Below are 25,243 nucleotides of genomic sequence, written 5' to 3'. Positions count from 1 at the left end.
GGGTCAGGAGGCGGGGCCGAGGGGAAGGGAGGAGGGGTCCTGGGAAAATCTGCCGCGTTTCACAGGCCTAGATGAAACACCTCCCCAAATGGGTGTTTTCCAAGTGGCTTCCCGCTCACTTTAGTTCCCAGCCCTTTTCATTCATTCAAACGTTCATTGGACGCCTCCTTTATGGTAATGTTAGCATTAGGTGCTGGAGCTACAGAGATGCCTGGAGTTCGGACAAGTAAACCAGGAACTCTCTCAGTTCATTCGACCCCCATGCTAGCAGAGAGACAGACAAGATAACAAAGTGTTTCGACTCTCCAGAGCTCTGTAAAAGGAAAACTTTTGCAACTGAGCTCTGTTGCCTTAGCTTTCTTTTCCTTGGGTGTAAAATGAGGTCAGGCCTTTGGCAAAAACACCCCTCAAGTCCACCTCGCATACACACGCCAGCGCGCCGCGTAGCTTTCTCCAGAGGTGAATACTGGGTTGTAATTGAGAGCCAACACTTCCCCACTCCGCACTGAAGCCAGAGGTCCCTCTTGGACAGAGCTGCCTGTTGTGTAAGCCTCCCTAGAACCTCATCCAGCCCCCAGACATGTGTGAACCCAGGTGTATAGGGAGACAGGCTCTGCCAAGATCCTCCCGTGGGCCTCGCACAGTCAAGGACGCTGCTCATTGCCCGAAGTGTATCTCAGGCGACCTAAGCCTGGAAGCCCCCGAGCAAACTTGGCCCGTCTGGGCATCTAATAGAAAGGTGCAGGGCCCGAACCCCGCTCCCTCCTTCCTACCTGCAGCACTTCTTCCTTCCCCCCACCCTTGCCCTTTCAATTCCTAGAGATTCCCAGATCCAGCACTGCCTCCCACAGGGAGCCCCAAAACCCGGAGAGCTGGAATCCATAGCCCGAAACCTGCTCTAGGCGCTGCAGGACTGGCGCGGCACGCGCGAGCGGCACTGCGCATGTGCCCAATGCGGGCAGTCCCGTCTCACGCTACACCTCCTTCCCACCGCCTTCCACTACTCGATTCAGACACAACACGGGCCGTGGGAAATTTCCTAAACCTCGCGAGAACGCGCCCACTGTTGCCTAGGCTTTCGCCCCAAATCTCGCGGAGCCCAGGCGGGACAGGTGTTTGTCTAGAGCAGCTCCGGGCGCTGTTCGTGCCGCGCGTGCCCGGGCGGCGGGCGCGGGCGGGGTGGGAAGGGAGCGGCTCGCTGCGGAGGCGGGGCGGGGGGGCGCGTGGCAGGGCGGGCGGCTAGGAGGGGGCCAGACTTCTCGCACACACACGCCGCGTGATGCTTTGTGGAAGGAAAGCAGGGGTAGTGGGGCGGCGGCCTCTGAAAGAAGAGGAAGCCAGGGGATTAGAAACTCCTCCTGGTGCGGATGGTAAGAGGTCAGACTCTGGGGCAGGAGGAGCCCCAGGCCGTTCCCCGGGGAGGTTTCCTGTCGCCCTCCACGCGCCTGGTACTTTCCTAAAATGTGCTTGACGCCGCGCCCCCGGCCTCCGCGAGCTGACTGCCCCAACTGTCGGGTTTGAGTCATGCCTCTGAGTCACTCAGTCTGGCCACTACTTTACTTGCTTTAAAACAAGTTTGGACTCCCTTAGCTACTCTTTTCTAGCAATTGGTTGTTTTCTTTCTGATCTACCCCCGCTGCTCCGGCGAGTTGGGTTCGGAAAAAATTCTGCTCTCTGCGCTCTCCCGCATTGTTGCATAGATTCCGCCAGCCATTCGAAGACACAAGTTTTGAAAAGATTTCTTCCCCCTCATCTCTCTTCCTAGCCTTTTGAAGTAATCCCTGTATATCTGTTTCTGTTCTTTTTTTTTTCTTTCCTCCACTAATATGACTTAAAGTACTAGTTCTGCTTTCCTTGACCTTTTTAGGGGGTAGGGGATGTATAAGTTTACTTATTTGTTTTTAGAGGAGGTACTGGGAATTTAACCCAGGACCTTGCATATGCTAAGCATACACTCTACCACTTGAGCTATACCCTTCTCCCTCCTTGAGCTTTTTATGTGTTTGTTGAAATACTCATTCCAAATTTTAGGTATTGTTTCACTAAAAAGTTGCTTTAGTGACAACTTTTTGAAGTGCTTTCTTTCTTTTTGGATTACTTACTTGTCCAGTGAATTCCTGGTTGCAGTCTTCAGTCAGGAACATTTCAGATTGCCCCAGTGTGCTTTCTGTACCAGTCTCGCCTGACATTGTCTAGAACTGGTGTCTTGATGACGTCAGAGACCCACAAATGTAGAACTGAAGTGAGTTTTTCATTTTGGGAGGACAGTGAGTCCTTTAATAGGGGCTCTCATGTTCTGCTGGTTATGTAGTGGACAAGAAATCAAGTTTCTTAATTGCTTTCAAGGTTGTGTGTGTGCATTTGCCTATCCCTTTGATTAAATATTTTACACAGAAAAAGAGAAGGTGTAAGAACATTTAAGGCAGTATCTCAGTGCAAGGCTCAGGAGGAAGACAATCCCCATGGGCACATATTCCTTTGAGCCTTCATCCCAAGAAGGAATTTCAGTCATGGTCTAGTCCAGCCACTAATTTAATTTGGAATCCTGACCATCTGAGACCCCCAGCCATGGAAAGCCATGGTAACTCCAAGTCATATCACAACTCATCGTCATTCTAAAACATGCTCCCCCTGCATTTGGTCTTTCTCCATCCCAGGAAATGACAGTTCCACTCTTCTACTTATTTGAGCCAAGAACCTTAGAGTCTTTCTCGCCTCCATTCCCCCTCACATCCAACATCCAATCTGACAAAATCATGCTAGCTCCACCTTCAAAATAGACCCACAGTCTAAACACATCCACACCTCCATGGCAACCAGCCCAGGCTAACTCATCTCATTTCTCACCTGGTTTCCAGGAAGTCTCCTCACTGTTTCTCTCTTCATCCATTCTTGCCTTCCCTCTCTCTATTTTCATCAGAGCATTCAGAGTAACCCTCTGGAACTCTCCAGAGGTTTCCTCCTTTTCCTCTGAGGACGTGTACAATCTGACCTGCTGCCCAAACCCCATGACTTCTGTGACCTCACCTCTTCCCCTTGCTCACTGAGCCCTAACCAGCAGCCTTCCTTGCTGTTCCTCGGACATGCCAGGCACACTCACCTCCCACCTTCGTTCTTTCCCCCCAGATGCCTTATGGCTCCTTGGCATACTGCTTTCAGGTCTTTGCTTAAATGTCATCACCATGAGGCCTTCCCTGACCACCTTTCACAAAAGTAACTCCTCATACTTCCTATTCCTTCCTCCTTTATTTTTCCCAGGGTACTTATCATAAACTAACGTACCATATATCATGTCTGTGTATTGTGTTTACTCCGTGCCTTGCCCCATTACAATGTAATCTTAATGAGGGCAGGGACTTTTGTCTGTTTTATTCATTGTTCATGCCTCACCTGGAATGCCTGGTGTGTGGTAGACGCTCAGTATTTGTAGGATGGATGGAATGTTTTCCACTTCTAAAGCAGAGTAGAAATGATTCTGAAAACTCACTGAGCCTCTTAGGGTTTAAAGCCATGTGGAGGTTAGACCAGTAGTGAACACTCCAGTGCCAGCTTGCCTGGGGAGGAGAAAGGAGCCTATAGAGCAAACACCTGTGTTGACTTTTTGCAAAAAGTAATCTTACTCCTGGGTTAGACCAGTAGATGAGCCTAGCTTAACTTGAAGGGGTTCCTTTAATTTCCAACTTAGAAGCTCAGCAAACACCGTTGGCAGGACATAAAGACACAGATATTCTCGTGTGTTGCTAGTGGGAGTGAAAATTGGTGTAATCTTTAGGGAAACCATTTTGATAAAACTTATCACTATCTTTTAATCCTACAGTTCCATTTCTAGAAATCTATCTTACAAATATCTCACTTGTGTGAAATGACCTGTGTGTTTATTGTAGCATTATTATGGTAGAGAATACTGCTAACCACCAAGATGTCAATAAAGAGATATCTTATTTTTTAAAAGAAACACACCTGATATATTCATAGAATTGAATAGTATGTATTTGTTAATAAGCAGAGGCTGCTATTTATCTACTTATGTGGAAGGATCACAAAGTTAAAAAAACAACAAAGTGCAAAATAATGGTAGATAAATATATACTTATTTGCCTACGGGTATCTAAAATGGCTTTGAAAGGGCACACGAGAAACTAAAACAATGACTGCTTCACTGTAAGGGACTCAACTGTTGGAGGATGTAGTTGAGGAGATCACAGTCAACTATCTGGGAGCCTTTGACTTTTGTACCAAGCACATGTATTGCCTATTCCAAATGTAAAACATTTTAAAAAGGGGGAAAGAAAGAAAAGGAAAAAATGTGCAAGAAGAAAAAAATGACCAAATAAGGTGTTTCCTTTCTCCCACTTGCTAGGAAATTATTTTCTAATAGAAATCATGTGCATGATCTACCATCTCCGTAGAATTGAGAACTGCAGAACTATCAGTCCTTCACTCTGATCATTTAGTAACACTGAACTCACAGTCCATTCAAACAACAAATTGAGAGCCCCTACCACTCCATGTCAGGCATGATCTTTGTTGGTTTACAAAGATGGATAGTGTTGGGGGGAGAGTATAGCTCAGTGGTAGAGCACGTGCTTAGCGTGCACAAGGTCCTGGGTGCATCCCCAGTACCTCTATTTAAAAAAAAAAAAAGATGGATAGTGCAGAGATCTCAGGGGAATCCCTGGCTAACAGAATACACAGACCAATGGCAGGATATAGGGTACAGTGGAAGGAGCACCTAACTCTTGCCTGATGGGCCCAGGGAAACCTTGGGGAGGACTTTTGAACTGAATCTTTATTAAGTGGGAGTTCAGAAGACAGTAAGAGGAGGAAGTATAAGAAGCACAGGAAACAGCATGTTCAGGCTCTGAGGTGTGAAAGAGCATCTTGTATTCAGGGGAACTCCAGGTGGTGCATGTAGAAGCAGGGGTAGGCGGCCTAAGCAGGGTCACAAGAAGGACCTGGTAGAAAGGTGGTCCTCAAAAGTTGGTGGGCATCAGAATAACCTGAGTTATTCCTTCCTAAGACCATGAATGAGTAAATCTGTACTAAAGCCCAGGAACAGGCATTTCTAGCAGGATGATCAGGAATTCCGATGCAAATTGTCCATGAACTGAGCTTTGAGAATCTTTGTTGTAGGAGTTAGGTATAATCTTTCTTTAGGAGTTTCACATTAAAGGAAACAATGGCATATAGTTTCTTTGTTAAAAACAATAAATGAAATATTTAAATATTAAGAGGAATAAGTTTGGGAGTGTATATCTGATAGACATGTGAAGTAGATAGTGGCGATGCATTTCAACATTGGTTTTATTCTAAGATTAAGTTATACCATCTCATATTCATGAAACACACTAAAACACTGAAAATTTTACTAGGTGGCCCCATGATGGAGAACACGGGCTCTAGCACCGCATTGCATGGGTTCCAGCTGTAAGACCTTAGAAAATTATTTAACCTGTCATTGTCTCAATTTCCTCACCTGTAAAATGGAGAGAATAGCACCTAATTCATAGGGTTGTCATGAGGATTCAAAATGCTCATTTTGTCTAAAGCACATGGAATGATACCTGTAACATACTTGTGATAGTAGTGTTAATTTTTATCATCATTATTTGTATTCAGTGAATCCATAAATTAACTTCATCTCATGAAAATTCTTGCAAGACATGTCATAATGTGTTTAACACTTCAACAATCAATGTTAAAATCGCCAAACATAGTAATGATTTTCTCCAGGTTGGTGTTAATTCACTTCTTTATCATCCCCAGTCAGAAATGACAGTATCGTTAGTATTGTTACTTAATTTTTAAGAAGTTCCTTGTCCAAAAAGTTTGGGAAACCTGCTGTCGATGGCTAACTAGAACCTCTGAAGAGATAAAGCAGGTCATGATGTGATCAGAGTTTGAGGTGGCTGTGTGCCTGAGAAAGCCTTACTAATAACTTACACGAGAAATTAGGAGGTAGGGCGGAGGGGAAAGCTCAATGGTAGAGTGCATGCTTAGCAAGCATGAGGTCATTGATTCAGTCCCCAGTACCTCCGTTAAATAAAAGAATATATAAATAAACCTAATTACCTCCTCCAACAAAACAAAGAGAAATTAGGAGGCTTTTCCTCCACAGTAGTTTCTGAACTCAGAGGTTTTGTTATCCTTATAACTTCCTTTTTAAATGAGTATCCCTATCATCTTCCACTATGTATTAATCAAAGTTAGTAAAATGCACAGGAGATTGAAAGGGTATCAAGAAGGATTCCATAAAGACTATGCAATTCTATAAGGAAAATAAGCTCTAACTCTCAGATTAAAAGAAATAAAGAGAATATTGAAAGTGAGTCACCAAGTGGGCTTCAGAAGAATTTGAGAAACAAGAATAAATATTCACCCTTTGCTTTCCAATTGTGTTTGAGTTTAAAGAGGATTCTTTGGCCCTGGGAATTTTATTATAATTATTATTAATTTTTTTGGCAGGTCCAAGTTAAGCAAAGCTTAACATGTGCAGCAGTTTAAGAAGGTGAAGCCAGAAGAACAGGCCATTTCCTCTAGTGATGGAGAATGTGAGTGGAATCAAATGTACATTTGGTGAGAAGAATGTGTATAAGTCTAATAATTTGTCAAAAGTTTTCATAGCTAATGTAATTGGAAGAAAATGTTTCCATGTGTGATTGCTATTATCTTGTTCTTTTAATGACATAAACAAGATAAAGCCAGTTAACACTATCTATAACAAAAATGACAACACTGTATGTATCATAAAATTCCAGTTACCTGTTTATAAAAGAATATACTTGAATTTTGATTTCCTAAATATTCCCCTTTGTCATGTATCATATTTTGTAGTGGTTTTTGGTTCTGTGTTGAGTCAATATTGAGCAGTCATAATTAAATAAACAGCCAGGGTAGGAAGGAAAAAGCATTGGACTAACTCTACCACTGAACCCGACCTCCGCCACCAGCCAGCTGGCTAATTTAGGGCAGCTAATCTTTCCTCATCTGCAAATGGGGAATGTAAAACTTACTGTTTACAGTCATTTTGAAAATTAGTTGAGATATTACATGGAATAACTCCATAGTAGGTACTCAGTAATTGTTCCTTCTTTAGGAAATTCTACCACCCACACCAATGCTCAGTTTTCTTTTCTACTAGATATACTAAGACTACTTGCCTTAGAGATCCTGTTGCACAGATCAAACCAGATTATTCTTTAGATAACTAAATGGCAAGAATTATCTTTAAGTTTACTGGATTTATTTTTGGTTAGTGCATTTATTTGTAAAAAATTGAGTCTGGTTATATAGCAAATCAATAGAAGAGGAAAAGATCCCTATATTTTCTCCTCTGGCCCATGTTACTGTTAACCTGGGGCACAGAGATGACCTTTATCAGTTCTTCAAAGAAAGCCTGCCAGAGTGGTTTCACTCTTTGCATCTGTGTTGCTCTCTGTCAGAGATAGTGTAATGATAAGCATCAACTTGCAGATATGACCTTTGTGGCTAGCACCCTTGTCCAAAATAGACTAAGGACTAAGAAGATCAACTTTGGAACCAGTCTAGTCAAGCACTGACAAATAGTGAAAGATAACAAACAATTCCTATCTTATGAAATGACCTAACTGTCAAAGACAGCCAACTAATGGAGAATCCCCTTGAACATCATGATCAAAGTTATACATTGTCACTTTTTAAATCTCCGTTATGTCAATATGTCAATATTTTTCATTTCACTCAATTTTTAAAATTTTAATTGTCATTATGTCAACATGTGGGAATTAAAGAAGTAGATCTTTTTGCAGCAACACGGATAGACCTAGAGATCACTGTACTAAGTCAGACAGAGAAAGACAAATATCATATGATATCACTTACATGTGGAATCTAAAAAAATGACACAGAGGGGAGGTTATAGCTCAAGTGCTAAAACAAATGCTTAGTATGCATGAGGTCCTGGGTTCAATCCGCAGTACCTCCTCTAAGAATAAGTAAATAAATAAACGTAATTACCTCCCCCCTCAAAAAAAAAAGAATAATAAAAAAATTAAAATAAAAAAATGACGCAAATGAACTTATTTTCAAAACAGAAAGAGACTCATAGACATAGAAAACAAACTTATGGTTACCAAAGGGGAAAGGACAGGGAGGGATAAATTGGAAGTTTGGGATTATCATATGATATATAGAAAAGATAAACAACAAGGTCCTGCTGTATAGCTCAGGGAACTATATTCAATAATTTGTAATAACCTATAATGAAAAAGAGTATGAAAAAGAAAATGTATCTATATACATAACTGAATCACTATGCTATACACCAGAAACCAACACAACACTGTAGATCAGCTATACTTTAATAAATGAATGAATGAATGAATAAACAAACAAATAAATAAATAAATCTTTGCCATTGCTGCAAGAAAAAAGCATTTAAGATAATTTCTGATTAAGCTATCAATAAATATTGAGCACAGATTTCATTTTATGCAATAGGAAAAATAGAAAAGTTTCATCTCAGTCTCATAGCAATATATTTAATTTGTAAAATGCGTTAGAGAAACTCTCTATTTAAAGGAATCTTTAAGGACTTTGTGTTAGATATTATAACTGGTATTGTCCTACATGTACTATTTGCCTCTTAAATGGTTATTTAACAAAATTCTAGCATTATTAGCATTCTGTGGAAAGTGAAATAAATTACATTAAAGTATTATTAATACCCCACTAGTGGAAAAAAAACATTTCTCAAGATTTTTTTTTCGGGGGAGGGGTGAGTAATTAGGCTTATTTATTTATTTTTAGGAGAAGCCTAGGGATTGAACCCAGGACCTTTGCATGCTAAACAGGCACTCTGCCACTTGAACTATACCCTCCCCCCATTTCTCAAGGTCTTAACTGCAAATCATCTCCCATCTAAGTACTTTAGGAAGATTTGGAAATTTATGCATCGGTCTTTTTTTTTTTTTCCTCCCGGCTTTCAAAACACTTGCTTAAGTTCTACCCTCAGAATTACTTCTGACTTCAGTGAGAGTCATAAACTATCGTCTGGGAGAAGCATTTGGCTCCAACTTTTAAAGTCTGAAGTTCTCCAGAAATGGTCTTATGAAATGTGAATCTGATTTTCATCACGCACTTCTACCTACATAGCATCATATTTTCCTTCACCAGCAAACACTAAGTATTTTATTTTTAACTAGCAAAGCTATATCTGTATTTGCATGGTACTTTCCAAGTTTCCAAAATAGGCAACAAATCACAAAATCTAGGCCAAAAAAAAAAAGGACTTAAGAACTGAAAGACAACTTCTGAAAAACTGATTACATACAGAAGTATTCAGTTTTATGAAATAGAGGCTTTTTTAAAAAGTTGTACACCAATCCAACACGCAGCAGGACAGCTTTCTATTTAAAGGGATACTGTGATATGCAATTTGTGACGTGACAATAAATATGATTGAGTCTATGTTATCCCAAGCCTTCTCACAAACATTTTCCCAGTCAGTCCTCAGGACAAAGGTGCAAGTAGTTAATTTTATTCTTGTTGTAGCTGAGACTCAGAGGGCGTGACCTGCACAAGTTACACTTCTAGAAGTGGAATTTATGATTGTGAGCTTTGTTTCAGTTTTTTATTTTTGCTATAGAAACTTAAATTATTTTATTATTACAACCTGATAGAGAACATCTTGTATCATATACTCAGAGTATCAGATTATATTTCTAAAATTATTTATATAACTACAAATGTTAAGGAATGTAAAAAGGTTTCTATTCAAATAGCTGGTAATATAATATATATGTATATATGTGTATTTATAAATCAATCATATGAACTAGTACCAGGGAGTGGCTAAGGATGGGTAGCCAAGGCAGGGAGAAGACCTAATACCCTTGTGGATTTTTAGCTATTTTTATTATTTAAAAAAAAAATTCACCACAGATATTATAAGAAAAGAAAACTACAGATGAATAAATATAAACACAAAAATTCTCAACAAAATACTTTCAAACACCAAACTAACTAGGAATAGAAGGGAACTTCACTAATCTGATAAAGGTAGCTACAAAAAATCCAGAACCAATATTTTTAAAGGTAAAAGACTGATGCTTTCCCACTAGCATCAGCAAGAAGACAAGATTTCCATTCTGACCACTTCTATTCAGCGTTGTACTGGAAGTTCTACCCAAGCCATTTGGCAAGAAAATTAAATAAAAGGCATCTAGATTGGAAAAGAAAAACCAAAACTGTCTCTATTTGCAGCTGATAGGACTTTATATATACAAAATATAAGGACTCCACCAAAAATACATAAGCACTAATAAACAAGTTCAGCAAGTTTGCAGGATACAAGATCAATATTCAAAAATCAGTTATGTTTCTATACATTTGCAATCCCATAAGCATCAAAAAGAATATAATACTTAGGAATAATTTTAACAAAAGGAATATAGTTCTTATACTTCAAAAACTACAAAACATTGTTGGAAAAAATTTTTTGAAGATTGAAATAAATGGAAAGACATTCATGTTCATGGAATGAAAGATACTATTAAGATGGCAGCACTCCTCAAAAACTGATCTACAGAATCAACACAATTGCTATCAAAATCCCAACTTTGCAGAAATGGACAAGCTGTTCCTAAAATTTATATGAAAATTTAAGGAACAATAGCCAAAACAATCTTAAAAAAGAACAGCTGGAGGATTTATACTTGCCCTTTACAAAACTCACTATAAGGCTGCAGTAATCAAGACTGTGTGGTACATGCACGAGGTAGACATAACAGTTCAATGGAATAGAATTGAGAGTCCAAACAGAAATCCTTATATTTATGGTCAGTTGATTTTCATCAAGAGTGCAAAAACAATTCAATGGGGAAAAAATAGTCTTCAACAGATGGTGCTGGAACAACTGGATATGCACATGTGAAATAATGAAGTTGGGCCCCAAACTTTACAACATACATTAAAATTACCTTAAAATAGGTCATAGACCTAAATGTAAAACCTAAAATCATAAAACTCTTATAAGAAAGCATAGGGATAAATCTTCATGAACTTGGAGTAGCAATGGTTTCTTAGATATGACATCAAAAACACAGCAACAAAAGAAAAAAAATAAATAAATTGGACTTCATCAAAACTAAACTTTTGTGCCTCAAAGCACATTCTCAAGGAAGTGAAAAAGACCCTCCACAGAATGGAATACAATATTTGCAAATCATATATCTGATAAGGATCTAGTATCTAGAATATATGAAGAATTCTTAAAACTGAATAATAAAAAGACAACTCAATTTTAAAATAGCAAAGGAGCTAAATAGATATTTCTCCAGACAAGATATGCAGATGGCCAATAACCGCATAGAGAAGTATTCATCATTAGCCATCAGGAAAATACAAATCAAAGCCACAATGAGACACCAATTCATACTCACTAGGATGGCAATAATCAAAAAGACAGATAATGACAAGTGTTGTCGAGGATGTAGAAAATTGAAGCCGAGGATGTAGAAAATTGAAGCCTTCATATGTTGCTAGTGGGAATGTAAAATGATAAAGGCATTTTGGAAAACAGTCTGACAGTTCCTCAAAAGGCTAAAGATAGTTACTGTATGATCCAGCAGTAGGTATATACCAAAGAGAACTGAAAAGCTATGTCCAAACAAAAACTTGTACATGAATGTTCATGGTAGCATTATTCATAACAGCTAAAAAGTGGAAACACACCAAATATTCATCAACTGATGAATGGATAAATAAAACGTGATATATCTATAAAATGGAATGTTATTAGGCCATAACAAGAAATGAAGTACTACTGATACATGCTATAACATGAATTAACCTTGAAAACATGCTATATGAAAGAAACAAGTCATAGAAGGCCCCGTACTAGACAATTCTGTGTATTTCAAATGTTTAGACAAAATTATAAAGATAGACAGTAAATTAATGGTTGCCTAGGGTTAGGACTTCCTAGTATTGGGACGGTTGTGTTGTGAGTGACTGCTAAAGGGTATAGGACTTCTTTTGGAGTGATGAAAATGTTCTGAACTTGATTGTGGTCATGGTTGCACAACTTTGTGAATATACTGAAAAACCACTGAAGGTACACTTTAAAGAGTGAATTATGTGGTATGTGAAGTGTATCCCAATAAGGCTGTTAACCAAAAAAAGGCAGGAAAAAATTAAAATTTAAATTTATTCAATTAGATATTTTAAAAGTCCATATGATCATAACCTTAACTTAGTCATATGCTGATATAAATGTTAGAATGTGGACAAATAAATAATAAGCTGCATGGAAAATTAGAAAGTAGCCGTCACTATGTCAGTTGATTTACCCTTTAGCGTCATAGTAAGTTTGAGATTATGTGTCTGACAAGGATGAGATTCCTTAACATTTCAGAAGTGAACAGATTTTATTTTAAGATAAAATTAATAGCTGAAATTATTGAGTACCATCTTAATCCAAGGGATTTCATGTACATGATCTCATTTGATCCTCTCACACCCCTGAATAAGATTCCTCCTCCCCCTGTTAATAGCCAAGGAGGCTATGGCCTGGAGAAATTTAACTTTCTAACTAAGTTGCAGATACAGCCAGAATGTGAATGCTGTGGGCTTTTCTGATCTTTCCTGTCATCTGCCCTTGCTGGGCCTACTGGGTCACTTTTTCCTTTACCTTTTGACTAACCCAAAGGCTTGGGACTTGTAGGATAATTACATAATAGATATGCTCATGTTACCTTGAGGACCTAAGAATTGAGACACCACCTCTAGGCTACTCCTGAGAGCTGGTTACAGGGAATTTGGTGGGTAGGGGTGTGGAGGGGAGAAATGGAATTGGAAATGGAACTTCCATATTTTCAAATGTAGAGGAAATGATAGAGAAATGGAAAAGAAAATCCGAAAGTTTCCTTCCAGCTCTAAAGCTCAATCTACTTAAGTAGTGGAGCTGAAGATACCTGAAATTCAGAAAACTATTTCTTCCTCTCCTGACTTACTCTTGTCCCAGGATCCATGATTGAAGAGGTATTTTCTTTAGGTCTCTAGTGTCTACAATTCCATCAGGAAGTGTGTTTTCAGACATTTTTCCCCCTTAGCTGTTATCTTCTGGCAAAATGGATGCCAACAAAATCATCTTTGCAAATTTAGCCCTTTTATACTTAAAAAAAAATTATCCTTAGGCCTCATTTTTAACTTTAATCTATACCATGTCTACTTCTTGTCCTTAGCTAAAATTGCCTTTAAATATGTGGCAAATAGCAAAAACTGCTTTATTTTCCTAAATTTTATTATCTCTAGAATGGGTATTGTATACACATGGAACAAAATTGTAAGTTCACAGCAGAGAATGCACATTAGGGTTGCCAGGAATAGCAAAGAAAAATACAGGACAACCAGTTACAGTTGAATTTCAGTTAAACAACAAAAAAATTTTTAGTATAAATTTGTCCCATGCAATATTTGGGACATACTTACACTAAAAATTATTTGTTATTTAGCTGAAATTCAAATTTCAGTGGACATCCTGTGTTTTAGTTGTCAACACTAAATGCAGAGAAAAGTAAAACTCCCTCTGGCTGTGGTCTCCCAGGAACCCAGTTGCTCTCTCCAAAGAAAATCCTATCACCAGTGTCTTGAGTATCCTACCAGGATAGTCCATAATCAACTTTCTTTTTTACAGCAATCAAGTTTATCAAGCCTCAGCAAAAAGTAGAATCTGAAAAAAAGGGATCTAAACAATATAATGATGTCTGTTTTTAATTTAGACCCATAACAGTTACTAAAGGAAATTAATGGAAGTCGTGTGATGCACAGGGGAGGGAATTTATTTCATACCAACTGGCTAACCTTGGGTATGTTCCTTAACTTCTGGGATCACTTGGCAAAAGGGTGTTAATATTAGTACTCACCTCATATGTTTGTAGTGAATAAGATACATACAATACATAAGCAAAAAGCCTGTCATAACAAGATAGGCATCTCATCAGCAGAGTCCCCTCCTTGTTTGGATGTTTTGGGATATTCATCTGTAACTTTCATAAGTTCAACCCGAAGGTCCCTGTCTGGAAACACAGGGCCAGATGGACTGAGTCTGTCTGAGTATAACCTTCTAAATTTGCCATCAGGTATCTCAGTTACCTCCTTACAGCCTCAGCTCCACCAAATACACCATTCAGGGCCCTGATGGCTCATTTTGTCTTATCCAACTTTCATCTTATTGAATCTATTTCTCTGTCATTCATTGATTCAAAAAGAAATATTTACTAAGCACCATGAGCCATGTACTCTGGTAAGCGCTGGGGAGACAGGTTTGAGCAAGCTAAGACAAGATCACTGCCCTCAGGGGACTTGTGTTCAAAGAGGAGACAGATAATAAAAGGGTAAACAAATAAGTAAGGCCGTTTTAAATAATGATGAAAGCTATGCAAAAAACTGAGCAGGAGTAAAAATGCTAGGAGGAAAAGGAAGCTGACTTTATTCAGATCAACTGCCCTCTTCATGGTAAATTCCTTTCATTGTGCTTAAACTGCTCCAAGTGCTTCAATTGTGTAATTTCTTTTTAAAAGATTTTCAAACAATGCAAGTAGAGAGCAACAACCTTTACAATTTTAAGCTTACTCTTAGACTCTAGCAGGATGTAGATACCAAGGCCTTTCAAAAGTATAGACTTGGATATTTCTACCTTTCTTTGGTGAAGTTTACATAGGAAAAGGAAAGTGATGAGCATTCAAATTCTCAGTGCCAATTACAAATGGGCAAAGCCTCTTACCAGCTATTCACATTATAATCCACCCGCCAACTCTTACCCCTGACCAAGCGCTGTTAGATGGTTTTTATCCCTATTTATAGGTGAAGGAAGTGAAACTCCCAAATTTCAGGTGATTTGCCAAAGGACATCTGGGTCAGAAGTGGACAAACCAGATTTGATGCCATCTTTCTGCCTTCAAGTCAAGAACTCTTTTACGTATACCGGATAACCTATAATTTCATGCTATTTCTACTCCTCCAGAAACATTGCTTCTTCATTAAGGGGTTTTCACTAAAAAGAAAAAAAATATTACTGTGAAAGGAGTGGCAGTATGTTGAGGTTTGTCATAAGTGTTAGAGCATCATTTAAAAAAATTTACAATACGTAACTTCCCATTTCATTTTGCCTGTTAGGTCATGTATTATCAGAGCTAATATTCAGAAATAATTATCTATTTAGAAGGGGAGTGATTACTATGTTATTTTAAAAGCAGTCATAACTATCATTTCTGAGAAGCAGTTTGTTGTCAGGATAATGTAATTCCTGTTTGTGTGTTATAAAATTCGTATCATTTAAACAAAGAAAATCTTTTTCCTTTGTTCTGCCCAGTGAATTGATGCCTTTTCATGATGATTAAAAGCAAAACAGCCTAAAATGCTATGTTAGTTCATAAAAGTTTCTCAGAACAGTGTGTTAAAACTGAAACTGAAACACTATGGAGGTGGTAAAATCTACTCACATTCAACTATCTATGGGCAAAAAAAAAAATAATAATTAGATACTGTCGGTGTCTGCAGATCTACATTAGGTGTTAATAATGCTATTGAAAATAGCATGAAATTTAGGGTGAATCCTCTAGATAAGGATGTTCTTCTCAACAGGTTTAGAAGAGTTGATAAATTAGTAGACCCCCAACAGCTGAGGTGTAAAATGAGAAACACTTAAAGATAGTACATTCAACTTTGCCAAGAAGAATCATTTTGAAATGTGACTGGTTTCCTGCATCTTAGTTGATTCTCTCTCCCCTGCCCTGTCCCTAAATAGTTTATCTCGAGTTCATTACCTCATTCCTTTTTTGGAGTTTTTTTCTTCCTTTCTTCCTTTCTTCCTTTCTTCCTTTCTTTCTTCCTTTCTTTCTTCCTTCCTTCCTTCCTTCCTTCCTTCCTTCCTTCCTTCCTTCCGTTCGTTCTTTCTTTCTTTCTTTCTTTCTTTCTTTCTTTCTTTCTTTCTCTCTCTCTTTCTTTCTTTCTTTCTTTCTTTCTTTCTTTCTCTCTCTCTCTTCCTTCCTCTCTCCCTCCCTCCCTCTTTCTTTCTCTCTTTCTCTTTCTCTCTTTCTTTCTTTTCTTTCTTTTTCTAGAGGGAAACGTGATGTTTCTACAGGACAGGTTGCATATTTTCAGATAATAATAGTTTTCACTGCCCTAACTTTTCTCTTACAAGTTTCAATTTTAAATGCCTCTAAAATGGTTAGTCTTAATTCTACTTCAATCCATTTGACAGATTTACTTCTTAAAAATGCTTTTTCAGAATCTTACTTTGTGTTTCAATAACTCCACTGGTCTTCCTGCCTCTAAAATTTGGATTTTCCTGACTTGGTGACATCATTTTTGGTGTTGTCCATTGTCATTCTTTCTACCATGCCCTCCCACCCTGAATCCGTCTCCACTGTTAATAATCACCTAACTAACGTGTTAAAGAACTGCCTGTCAAGCGTAGAGCTTTGAACTTGAGTTTTATAGGAACGTATAAGCCAGAATGTTTCCTCAAATTATGGTTATATTGAACAAATATTAGTTATCAAGAAGGTCCTTTTAATACTTCTTCCTCTTCATTCACCGTAAAGGGTTTGGTTACTTTTGGAAACACACAACGAGTCTGGAATTTAGCTTTGCCCATCTCGTGTAAATCCTCTGTAGGGTTTGTAAAACTGCAACCCTTAATCCCCCCTTGAAAAAAACATACTGATTATTTGTGCTTATGCTAGTTCCAAATATTACAATAGTTCCTGGATTTTTGCCACATTCCTCTCTAGATGGTCATTTGGGAGACTTTGTTTATAATGTGTGTTTTGAATGAAATTTTAAAATTCCAAGACCACAGGATGTAAGACTCAATTGTGGGTTTTTCATTTTTACAAAGAGACCCTACTTAGATTACAACAATAGCAAACATGGAATAGAAAATGAGAGAAGGTATGTTTTTTCCGGGGATTAGTGATTGAAAGTATATAACAGAAATCATGATATTTCCAAGGATTAGGGAAGGTTTTCAAAATGGCCTGTAGCATTCAGTTGGTAGTTTGGATAAATTAAAACATTAAGCTGTTTTTTGGATATCAGGAGAAACATTTTCTTTAGTGATTATGCTAATTGTGATTTTAAAACCAGAAACAAAACGGGGGAGTAGGTGTAGCTCAGTGGTAGAGCGCATGCTCAGCATGCGTGAGGTCCTGGGTTCAATCCCCAGTACCTCTGTTAAAAAAAAAATTTTTTTTTTTAAATAAAATAAAATCAGAAACAAAGCCCTGAATTTAAAATAGCACTCTTCCCCCGAAAAAGTAGTTAAGTTCATGGGGATAAACCATGTAATAACATTTTTTTTTTTTCAATTTAAGGCAATGTTAAAAATATAAATGCTCCTCTGGGACTTTTTCCTTCTAATAAATTCTATTTTTTTCCTTCATACGCTCTGTTTATTTTAGAAGCTGAGGCTCATTTAAGAACCCTGAGATTTTATAACAAAATGAATTGAAGTTTTTTAATGTAAATTAAGGCTTTTTGCGTCTGATTATGACTTCAAGAAGGTGTTTTTGTTGTTGTTTTTGGGGGGGGGTTTGTGGGGAAGGTAATTAGGTTTATTTATCTATTTACTTATTAATGGGGGTACTCAGGATTGAACCCAGGACTTTGTGCATGCTAAGCAGGCACTCTACCACTGAGCTATAATCTCCCCACTCCAAGAAGTTTTTTAACTTTACAAATGATAGACATAATAAACTGATATGACTGACTTTAGTTGTTTGGTGGTTTTTTTCACCTGTTGCCACTTGGGTGTATCCTTTTATTCTCCTGCTTATAAAACCGAAAATAGTGCACACAATAAGCAACACATGGAAGTGAAGGCCAGCATCCTCTGTGGACATTCTCAGTCACTATACGCTGATGGATTTCTCCTCAAGATGTTTCAGTTTACATTCTCTCCATAAATCTCTCTCTGTCTCTCTCTCTCTCACACGTACACATACACACACATACACCAGTGATTTCTATGACATAACCTTTCTGGAATTCTATAAACATAGGATATTCAACACGGGTTAACCACTTGTCTAGAAAGGAAAATAAGCAGACAGTTGCCCACAGAGTACATCTTACATTTGGACTTCTATGTGTGCCAAGAAAGTGATCCAAGGAAGTGATCGCCTTGAGTGCCTGTCTGAATAATAACAGAACCTTGAAAGCAGTATTGCTATTTTAAATGGATGTTGCTTGTTAACAGAATGCTCTTTCTTTTGTTGTGACCTTGATCTTCAGAGAGGGTGTGGTAGGTAGCCAACTGCAAATATGAAGCTTGTATTAGGTGCAAAGGAAAATATTCTACTTGGGAGAAAATAGAATGTAAACATTAATGTCACTGGTTAAAATAAAATCATTTGTCATTCATCAAGGTAAAGAGTAAGATTCTAATTGTTCGTATATGGCAGCTTCCTTAAAACATTTATGAAATAGAGTGGAGAACAGATGAGTAAATAAATGCCCTAGTGCTTTTCTTCCCTAAGCCACTAGACTGCCACTGAGCATGATTAACATTGCTCTGACACAGGGACACCATGCACAACTTTAGACTTAGCAGCTACATTCAACAGCTGAGTTTCAGGCCCAGTTCTACTCCCAGCTCCCTAGTGCTGAAGAAAAAGAGCCTTGTCAGAGGCGGGGTAGGTAGGGATGTGACTAATAGTTTTGTGTTCCTATAATTATAATGGGAGATCACTGTGCTCAATATGAGCATCTTTTCTATTCTACAGAAGCAACGACATCAGGAAGCCATGCCACGACTGGTGATTACAGAATCTGCCATTTCAAGGCGTCCAATTATTTCCTCTAAACTCCACTCACGATGGACTCAAAGGCAGGCTCTTCAGTGGAGGCAGAGGGAACACTTTCACTCCACTGCACCCTTCTGGACTCCTCTGGGCTCATTCATTCAGGTGTTGTCATAGCAGTTCTAAATGGAGAAGAATCTGTTTTCTCAATTACTGATATCAAATAAGCATCACAAGGGTGAAGTGATTTACTGTGGTTATATGGTTACACTATTCCTCTAATTGCGCCCCTGGGGTAACTCTCCAGCACCACGGTCTGAATGTGAGGCCAGCAGAAAGGCTTAGGAATTCCTTAAGGGGCTCCTTTCCCTTCAGACATCCTTAAATTGTATAATTATCGGACGAGCAGGGACCAAGGTGGTGAACACCTATAACCATTGCCCTTCCTTTGAGCCCCAAATCAGCTCTGTGATTGATTCCTTGATGCAGCCTGGCCAACAAGGGTGGAAGGGACCTCCAGCTGACTTGCTTTTTTCATAGAACCAGTTCTGAGAAGTGGGTATAGGAGGGTAAAGTGGGCCTTTGGAATCCCTCACCTGTTACCTCCTCTGCTGCCGTCAGCATTTTCTCTCACCCCTATCTCATCAGTGTTCTGTCCTGTGCTCCATCACGTCGGAGCCAACTCTCTGCTGTCTAGAAAGACGAGACAGTTAAAGCAATTTACACTGTGAATGGGGGAAGAAGCACTTTTCTTCCCCCATACATGTGTGCACCCACACACATCCACACTCACACCCTTTCCTCCTGCATAGCAGCACACTTGTCATCTCACCCAACAAAGTCATTCTGATGGAGGAAATGTAAGCCTAATGGAAGAGAAGAAAAAATGAACTTGTCATTTCCCTACTTAAATGTTTTCAGTTATTTACAGCACTTCATCCCAAAGCCCAAAGCTACTCAGTTAAAGGAAATGTCTAGAAAGGCTCATAGCTAGGAAGGGCAAAGCCTGGTGAGCAGGGCAACACCTATCTAGGTGCTCAGTGGTTCATCTTTTTATTATTTTTTATTTTATTTTTCAACTTACTATTGCACTATTTGATTATTTTATCTTGGCAGGGGTGGGGGAGGTAACTGGGTTTGTGTATTTTTGGAGGAGGTGCTGGGGATTGAACTTAGGACCTCCTGCGTGCTAGGCATGTGCTTTACCACTTGAGCTATACCCTCCCCCACTCAATGGTTCATCTTCGATTCCTGTCTTTTTGTCATCAACCCTATGCAATCCATCGGCAAGTCCTGTGGGTTCTATCTTCAAACTGTACCCTACATGTAATAATTTTTACCATCTACCCATTACATCCTAGTTCAGGGCACCATCACCTCTTTCTAGGTACCTGCACTGCCTTCCCACCTTCTCCCTCCTTCTCCTCTACCCACTACCCTCTACAATCCATTCTCTGCAGAATATCCCAAGTGATCTCTCAAAAATGTAAATCAAATCATGTTACTTTTAAGTTTAAAACTTCCCATATACAAGTCTGTTACTTTTCTTATTCCTCAAGCATTTTGTCATTGTAATTAGCATTGAAAATCCTTTCACCACCAAAGCTGTGTGCTGTCCTCCAGGATACAAAGAAGCTGGGAGCTGAGGACACTCCCTTCCAGAGGCGAGAGAAAGGGTGGGTGGCGATTGCTATCAGGGAAGAAAGCTAGCAGAGCCTCGAGGGCCTGCAGCCAACGGAGAAAGGAGGATGCTGAGAGCTGACGCAGGCCTGATAAGGGGTCCAGGCTGAGCCAGAGAGGACCCCTAACATGCCTGTGAGGCTCTACAAGTGTGGCTTCTGCCCCTGTCTCCAGCCGTTCCTCCCATTCTCACTCCCTTCCCTGAGTTCTGGGCTCCAGCTATATTCAAATGTCTTTCCTTCCTGAATGCAGGAAGACCTCCTTGCCTTGCCACTCCTTCTATCTGCTCAGAAGGACTTTCACTAGCTTTTCTTCTTGGTAAATATTTGCTCAGTTCACACAATTCCCTGATAGACTTTTCCCCTTCACAATTTAGTGTCTTCATTTTCCCTGTTGCTCTGAAGTTGTATGATTGTTAAGCCTCTTCTGTTACTCTAAATGACAACTTTTCATAACATCTTCCCAGTAGTTTTCCAACTTTTGGAGTTTTCTATATGCCATGAAAATTAATACTCACAATTCTATTTGATATAAAAAAAAAGATTATGCTGAACGATGTCCTATTAAATCAGAAAGGCAACGCATTGTTAAGGCTAATGCAGATGTTGGCCAGTGGACCAGAAGAGCATCTAAATATACTAGTCAGTCTGACAAGTAGCTTCTCCACACTAATTGCCTCCTTTTCTGGACCCTGGATTATTGCACAAAGAGTAACACTCATTTCTCTTTTCTTTTCCCATGCACATTCATTCTGTCTCTTTGCAACACTTCTCTACCAAGTATTGTGGAAATATAGGTAATAAACAGAAAGCAAAACCTTGTAAGTGAATATCTATTTGCTCAGGGCACATAAATAGTGTTCAAGAAGAATGCTTTTTATTTTTTTAACTAAAGGATTATTTACTTTATTATCTACCTACTTCATCGAAGGAAGACCGACTGGTTTAAAACAGAAATAAGGGCTATTAATTTTTATGCATTTCATTCACAATTCTATTCTAGAAGGAGGATTCCCATTAATAAATGGAAATATTTATAAGTACTATAATATCTAAATCAGAGTATACGAAGTCCTGTTCTTTGGGGTGAGTATTTAGAGTGTATTTTTCAGCTGAATGGAGAGATACTGACAGGACCAGAGTACTTGGAAGAAGGCACATTATCACTGGAGCTAAACTTGAGTTCTTTTATAGCAGGACTGGACAGCTGCTTGCACCTGCCTGAACTTTTTTTCAGGCTGAAGTTATCTCTTCCAGGATCCTATGTCATGCGGCATAAAGCTTTGGTTTCAATCAGTCACTAACACAGGAGCTTGAAATTCCTTTTGGGGAAAAAATTGGCCAAGGCTTTTGGCAGCATAGCTTCTCACACCCAGGCCAAAGTGGGCTGGCTCTCCATGGGGACAAGAGTGCATATTGGTATCTCACCCTTAAAGTCACAGAATCACAGCATTTGTACCCAGAAAGGGACTTTAGAGTTCATGTGGTCCAACTTTACATTTTTCTATAACATTGTATTAGTGTTCCTTGCTCCCTTATAGCAGATAGCTGAAACCCTTCATTTAGTTGACAAGATAGAGCATTAGAGGATGTGAAGATAAAGAAATGAGATTTAGCAGGTCATTCAAGCAGCCTCACTTATGATTCCTGATACTTAAGATAGTCCAGCAGTGGGGAGGGTATAGCTCGGGGTTAGATCGCATGCTTAGCATGCACGAGGTTCTGGGTTCAATCTCAGTACCTCCATTAAAAAAGAAAAATTAAAAAAAAATTTTTTAAAGATAGTCCAGCAGACAGATTAACCATTTTTCATGTATATTCTCCAAGTACCGTTTCTTAATTTATAAAGGAATTAGAAGATGATGTGCCCTGGCCATGTTTTCCTTAGCTTCTTGCTCAAATATATTCATCAAGTTAAAGGTGATGTATGTCCTCTCTGTGTATATATACAGGGTTGAAAATGAGACTGTCTTCCGTACAAGCAGGATTGAAGATACCGACCACGATGTCAAGTGGCGTTATCTCTACACAGATCCATGTGCTAAATTCCTTCTTGAACTTGATTTCGGGCGATGATAACTTGTATGCTCACGCTTGTCAGAAAGTGAAACCCTGTAACCTATCATGTTTCTCTCCACCTTCCCTGCCAGAAAAATGCGAACCGAAGTCATTGCCAAGTGTGGTAATCTGATCAACTCTGGTGCCTAGAAGTATTTACTCCTCCTACTTTCTTCCTAAATACTTCATTTGCAGACTGCCTCAAGTAATTTTAGAAGTATGTAAATTGACAATAGATACTGAAATTAATAAAACAGGAAAAATAGGCAGTAAAGAATAGTCAAACTCACCAAGGACACTTGTCGGTGCAAAGGCCTTTTTGCCAATTTTCCCATTTGAAGGGTTGTGAAAAGAGCTTGTGTTTTGTGTCAGAAAACCTGGTTTTCATTCCCAGCTATACAACTCACTTGCTGAATAACCTTATAAAAATCATCTAGTCTTCATTTCCTAATTTCTAAATGCGGATATTAATGTTGTCAATCCACTGGGTTGTTGGGACAACCAAACTTGAGAAAACATGGGAATATGCTTTCTAAACAGTGAGTCACTCTAGAAATGTTCCTTACTGTGACTTCCATACCCTTGCAGTGCTGGTCCAGTCTACTTTAACCGGCACGTGATATTTATGGGGGTTTTCAAACAAGTTCACAAATTCATAAGTAAATTCACAAATTTGTTGATACCCCTCCTTTTAAGGGGTCGAGCTCCATTTCTTTTCCATAAGAGTGTGGGCTGTGTTTAGTAACTTGTTTCCAGCAGATAGAATGTGCCAGACGTGACAGAGTGACTTGCAAGACTGGGTCATTAAAAACTTTGTGGCTTCCTTTTTGCTCTCACTCTTAGATCACTCAAGAACGGGTGAAGCCAGTTGCCAAGTCCTGAGAATATTTAAGAAGCCCTACAGGGAAGGCCATGTGATGAACAGCTCAAGTCTCTTGCCAACAGCCATGTGAGCGTGCCATCTTGGAAACCAACCCTTTGGCCTCAGTCAAGTCTTCAGAAGCCTGAACCCCCAAACAATTTCTTACCTACAAACTCCTGAGAGACTCCCAAGTCAGAACCATGCAGCTAAGCCACTTCCGGATTCCTGACCCTCAGAAACTCAGTAAGAGAATAAATGTGCATTCTTCCTTAAAGCTCCTAAATTTGTGGGTACTTTGTCACAATAGGTAACTGAGAAAATGTCTACAGTTACCTGTCTATCCTCTTGGAGAACACTGTGAGGACAAATAGCAGAACTTGCTCTTCCCAGATGTTGTTATTAAAGGAAATTCTAGTGCCCCAACACCTTAGAATCATTGCATTGGAAATCACGTCAGAGTCATGTGGTTCAATTCCCTCATTGTGCAGAGGGAAAACTGAAGCAGAGAAATTAAATGAGATGCTCAAGGACATTTAAGTGAATGGCAAAATTAGGGCTAGACCCTTCCCTAGTCATCTTCCATTTTATGTCATCTTTCTTTTCCTTTCTTTCTTTTCTGTTCTTAATGATCTAAAAAGCTCCTTTGTTTTTGAGCAGAGATCTAAGAATATGGGTAAAATGGTTCAAAACCAATACTCACTTTTTCCTGCCAGACCATGCTATTTTTCCTTGGCTTTTCTTCACTTGAAAACATGCCAACTAGAGTTTTTAGCTTACAACATCCTTTTACAAAAGAAAGGATGCCCCTCAGATAAGGAAATTACACAAACTGAATTAATGTTGATGTAAACACCTGCTGTTTGTAAGATACCGTACAGAATCAAAGAAGATTAACTCCAAATTCCAGCCCTTAAAGTCCTCACAATCTGGTAGGAACAGGATGTTCTAAGCACAATCAGAACAATGAATTATGGGATATTGGGGGACAGAGAGATCACATGTAAGATAGAAAAATATATTTAGCCAAGAGCCCACAGTACATGTTCTATAATCACTTTCCCAGAGTGATGACTAAAGGCAGTCTTTGAAATTACTATACTAGGATAAAAAAAGAAAATACTTTGAAGATTTTAGAATAAACACTTAAATGGACTCTTAGTGGGTAATTTTGTTCACATATGCAGCAAACTAGCATCAGAAGCTGTGCTAAGCTCTGGGAATACATGTAATAATTTATATTCAGGCAAGGATGGCTCTAGAATTTCTGTGTAAGAGAAGATTGAGGAAGTAGCAATCTGGGTGGAAGATGGTGCTGGGGATTTTTCTGGAATCTGCATTTGGTAACATGCTATTTTTACATAGGGGTTCAGTGAGGACTTCAGAGTTGATGGCAATCACGACCCACGGAGCCACTACCATGGATAACATATATGCTATAGATAATGATGTTTGTCTTTGGCCACCAAATTATAGCCACCTCCCTTCTCTCACAGTCTCTCTTTGCAAGCTGTGGAAAGAACCAGGCTGTAATATTTGTTTGCTAAAATGTCAAGACAGATCTTGGAGCAGACTCTCTGAAATGACAGTGGGGGATTTTACCACATCTACTGATAGAGATACAGCTGTTCCTGTACTGGAGACAGGTGGAATGAAGAGGGGTAGAGCTAGTAGATGTTTATGGTAAAAGTTGGGGCTGATTGGTTATGCAGCAATAGAGAACTGAAAGAAGGTGGCAGATCCTGTTAGTTCCAGATCGCCAGGGCCTGGGCACCACCATAGTAGTGGTGGTCTGGGGCTTCAGAACACTTTTCTGGGGGTGTGGATGCTATGCAGAAATGCCTTTCTAGAGTCTGGTCACT

The 25,243-nt window shown here is 39.1% G+C and overlaps 1 protein-coding gene and 1 long non-coding RNA gene across 5 annotated transcripts in view; one reads left to right on the top strand and one right to left on the bottom strand.

Moving 5' to 3' along the window:
• The window catches only part of RBPJ (recombination signal binding protein for immunoglobulin kappa J region), a 203,255-nt gene that overhangs the window by 95,760 nt on the left and 82,252 nt on the right, over positions 1-25,243 (bottom strand). The gene's annotated exons all lie outside the window — the stretch shown is intronic.
• LOC116668267 lies at positions 1,248-23,667 on the top strand. Of its 3 annotated transcripts, XR_004325365.1 has the most exons (5): positions 1,248-1,370; positions 6,466-6,551; positions 18,768-18,950; positions 22,615-22,739; positions 23,366-23,667. It is a non-coding gene; the product is annotated as an uncharacterized LOC116668267 (long non-coding RNA). The 3 variants fall into 3 exon arrangements; XR_004325362.1 differs by lacking the exon at positions 22,615-22,739; XR_004325361.1 differs by having other exon boundaries at positions 18,768-22,739.

The sequence above is a fragment of the Camelus ferus genome, chromosome 2, assembly GCF_009834535.1.
Source record: "Camelus ferus isolate YT-003-E chromosome 2, BCGSAC_Cfer_1.0, whole genome shotgun sequence".
In the NCBI taxonomy this organism is placed as follows: domain Eukaryota; kingdom Metazoa; phylum Chordata; class Mammalia; order Artiodactyla; family Camelidae; genus Camelus; species Camelus ferus.
Note: the sequence above shows the minus strand (reverse complement) of the source record. Positions and strands in the feature narration are given on the sequence as shown.